Below are 4,758 nucleotides of genomic sequence, written 5' to 3' on the forward strand. Positions count from 1 at the left end.
CTGTTTAAAGTGATTACAAATCCAAATCTAAACTGACAAAAGGTACAATACATGTTCTCAAAAACCAAATGTTTAAACAGCTAAAATATGACAGCGGAAGACTCTAATCAGCTCGTGGTAACACAACCCAGCTAGCCCAAATGCCTCTAGTCAAACCTGCTCAACAACTGCTCACCATCCCCGAATGGATCACCACAGTTGTTAAAACAATTAAACGGGGTCAGTACTAATTACACAAAACAAGATACAATACAACAATTACCAAACAGCTCAATCGTTACATCAAACCCCGGTCTCCATAATCAATCTCCACATAATTGACTATACACTAAAGTGTGTAGCTCTGCCAGAGTACCTATCGCAACAGATACTCCACACCGCCAGTGGGGGACCGCAGCCATACCCACCAAATCCCCGCTCATGTCCATCGAGCGATAAACCCAAGTCCATTAGTGTGCACATCCCTTCTGTGGCGGGTTCCACAGAAGCTGAATCATGGGCATGAAGCCACTCCCGCAAGTGACTCCACTCAGCCAGGGACATGCCCCGAAGAACACAGACAGACAAACAGTAACCATAACACCAAAATCAACAACCGTCTGAATCAATCAACAAGATATAATCACAACCGTCTAAATCAATCAACAGTCACTAACTACAGCACAATTCACCACACATATCATATAACTAATACTGAGTAGGGAAAACCCTACCTGAAATGCAATCACAAACAGCAGACGATCTAGCAGCTGTCTCAAAATAGTTCTTCTACGAATCCTCCTCCTATTCACATAATCATATAATCACCACCAACGACAAATCATAAAAACCCCCAATCCCAAAATTAGGGTTTAAACAAAGTTAACCAAACGCTATAAAATTGGTATGTAGGACTTACCCTTGACGCAAGGATCACAAGGACACAAAGAACAATGAAATCCGACCTCTCAAGCTCCGGGATTTGCCAATAATGCGGAGGAAGAGAACAACGTAGTTTGAATCTCCTTTTTGAGTGTATTAGGTTTATAAAAGTGTTTAGGAAAGATGACAACATAATATATATACTAATCCGCATTATTAACAAAACCCGTCAAAACATAACCCGCTAACCGACTTACTCGATCGAGTAAGTAATGTACTCGATCGAGTGCCCCTTACTCGATCGAGTGCCAAGGCTACTCGATCGAGTACCCTACAGACAGAATACTGTTTCGTAAATCAAAATACCCTTACTTGATAGAGTAAGGCCCACTCGATAGAGTACCCAGAGACCCATAAAACCGTAGTATTACAAAGAGGAGGGGAGGTTGTTGTTGGAGGAGGGCGAAAAGGTGAACCTAACTACTAGTACTAATAAAGAATCTTCTAGTACTAAGAACGGTCACCATAAGGATAAGGGAAAGGGTAAGATATGTGTTGAGCCGACCATTAAGAAGGAGTTTTCATGTTTCTTATGTAAAAAGAAGGGACATATGAAGAAAGACTGCATAAAGTTCAAGACTTGGCTTAAAAAGAAAGGTAATTTTCATGCGTTTGTTTGTTATGAATCTAATATGGTTAATGTTATTCATAATACTTGGTGGATTGACTCTGGTACTACAATCCATGTTTCGAATACATTGCAGGGTATGACAAATCTGCGGAAACCAGTGGCAAGTGAAAGCTCTATCTATTCAGGCAACCAGATAGGCTCGAACGTGGAGGCCGTAGGGACATGCAGTTTAGTTTTGAGTAGTGGTTTTGTTTTTGTTTTGGATAAGACATTTTATGTTCTGAATTTAGCTCTGAATTTAATTTCAATTTCAAGGCTTGTACCGTTTGGATTTACCTTTAATTTTTCGAATTCTGGTTTCATTATTTGCAGAAATTCTAAAGTTATTGGTTATGGTATTTTGTCTGATAATTTATATCGTCTTTATTTACAAAATGATACCACTCAAAACACTATGCATGTTAATATTGGTTTAAAAATATGTATTATGAATGAGGAGTCCTCTATGTTATGGCACCGGAGATTGGGACACATCTCCATTGAGAGGGTTAAGAGATTGGTAAAGGAAGGGGTACTTTGTACTTTAAACTTTACCGGTTTTGATACTTGTGTTAGTTGCATTAAGGTAAAGGAAACTAACAAATCTAAGAAAGGTGCTAAGAGGAGTTCTGACCTATTAGAAATCATACACACGGATATTTGTTGTCCGGACATGAACGCTAATGATCTGAAATACTTTATTACCTTTATTGACGATTATTCACGATATATGTACATCTACTTACTTCGTTCCTGTAACACCCCCATATACGAAGGAGCCTTAACAAGACCTTTCTTAGCATATAAGGGAGTTACCATCTCGGTTGCCCAAGGACAGTAATAATCAAATGTCGATAAAAGAAAAATTAAGTTATATTACAAGTGATTAACAAAACTACTGATATAAAAGATACAACTCAAAACCACTATGTGAACTACTTCTGTCGTTACTCGTGAAAGACTTATCCCGCCAAGCACCCAACTAACATCCAGATCACAACCTGCTAAGACTGACTGCTCACCATAAGGGATCACGGTAGACACAACAGAAACAAACAACAAGACAAAACCCACAAGGTCAGTAACTGAAGAAACACACCAACAACCACAGATACAACACAGGCACAACAAAACATACACATATCACATCTCCTCCAAACAATCACCGTCACCGACTGTCCACTGGATTAGCCCTGCCAGTGGGGGACCGCAGCCGTTCCCACCTAAGCCCCGCTTATCAATCTGAGCGATAAACTCATGTCCATTAATGTGCACATCCCCTCCCGTGGCGGGTTCCACGGAGGGCGAACAACGGGCATGAAGCCACTCTTGCAAGTGACTCCACTCAGCCGAGGACGCACCTCGAGAACCATAGACAAACTATCACACCTAGCTGCACCACAACAATGATAAATGAAACAACACAACACCAACCAATTATCACAATTAATCAACCACATCAAAAGACACTCTAGACGACCAACAACACTGAGTAGGCGAACCTATCTTTAGCGCACCGCAGCGATCCCGCTTCCGATCACAAGACACCAATAAACCAAGCAACACACCTATACAAACAGTACAACCATCTATTACTATCGCTACAACCCTAACAGAAAACAACGATGACGATGATGATGACGATAACATACCTAAGCATAGCAATCCGGTGTCAGGACCGCTACCCGACTCAAGCAACCCATCCCCATGGCATAAGCATCTTCAAGGACTCCTATGGAAGGAACTATGGTGAAAGGGAGAAGGAGAGACGACATCTAGGTTTAGGAAATGAAGTGCGGAAATGATTTGAGGTTTCACGAAACACGATTTATAATTCCTCGCTGCAAACCCGTTACTCGATCGAGTAACTGACTTACTCGATCGAGTGACCTCTACTCGATCGAGCTCCCAAGCTACTCAATCGAGTAGCGTCCGCTAGATCGAGTAACTCACAAACTAAAGCTCACACAGTCACCGGTCATCACTCGTAAGGTTTCCGAAGGTCAAGATATGTGTCTAAGGTCGGTCAACGTCGGCCAACGAGTCCCTAAAAGGGCGGGTATTATAGTCTGCCCCCCTTAAAAGGAACTTCGTCTCCGAAGTTCAAATCATCCTCTCCCACGATACATGACAACAAAACCAAGGTCAACACCACCGTCTACCCGACAGAGGTCACATAACTGTTTAGAAATACCATCACCTACGTATGTTCATCAGACATCAGCATCATCGTTCGCCTTAGCACACAACACACAACACGACTCTCAGCTAATCACCCACTTCCTTTTTGCATCAGTGAACACATACTAACCACAATAACGACTAACTCAACTATCACCTGCACTCACTACATACTATTATTCAAACGTACACCAACACAAATATCAGACTACACTTTCATTCATCACCCGTCAACAATTACCAATTACAAAACATACAAAACAACGGTCCTACCCTAGATTCACAACAATACATGATTCATTCCACCCTATCACTTTAACCACACAACAATTCTACAAAAAAATGCCACTATTGCTAATAACATCTAATTCTCAAGCCAGCATAGCGAATAATTACTGAAAATAAAGTATACAATATGCTATTTTATTCAACAATTATAAACTCTTACTCAATTGCACACAATAACCACTATAAAACCATTCAAACAATTATTCACATACTTTAAAATACCACAAAACTGCTGTAAAATTGTTATAATTACGTCATTTTTCCTTTGCGACATTACTCTTCCCCTCTTAAAAGGAATTTCGTCCCCGAAGTTCTTCAACAAACAACTGACATTACTTACAACCACAAGGTAACCTTGACTCATACTTTTGATATTACACAAATTAACTCGAATAAATTTAAAATCACTGAAATCGTGTCTCACACCATAAGATATACCATTACCAACTAGCACACAAGTCATCCAACATGAAGCTTCACCCTCTGTTTTAAGTGACAGGTTGGTTATTGTTCACGGTCCTGAAGTTCGACCGCATGTACGACAACCAAATACAGAAATTCCACAAAATGTCGATCAAAATAATGTGGATCATAATGAGGAAGAAGTTCACCGTGAGGTTGAACAAATTCCATTAAGAAGATCTATTCGAGAAAGGAGATCGGCTATTCCTGACGACTATGAAGTATATCTATAAGAATCGGATTGCAATGTTGGAAGTGATAATGATCCTATGTCATTTTCACAAGCCATAAGTTCT

Source organism: Silene latifolia, chromosome 10, assembly GCF_048544455.1.
Source record: "Silene latifolia isolate original U9 population chromosome 10, ASM4854445v1, whole genome shotgun sequence".
In the NCBI taxonomy this organism is placed as follows: Eukaryota; Viridiplantae; Streptophyta; class Magnoliopsida; order Caryophyllales; family Caryophyllaceae; genus Silene; species Silene latifolia.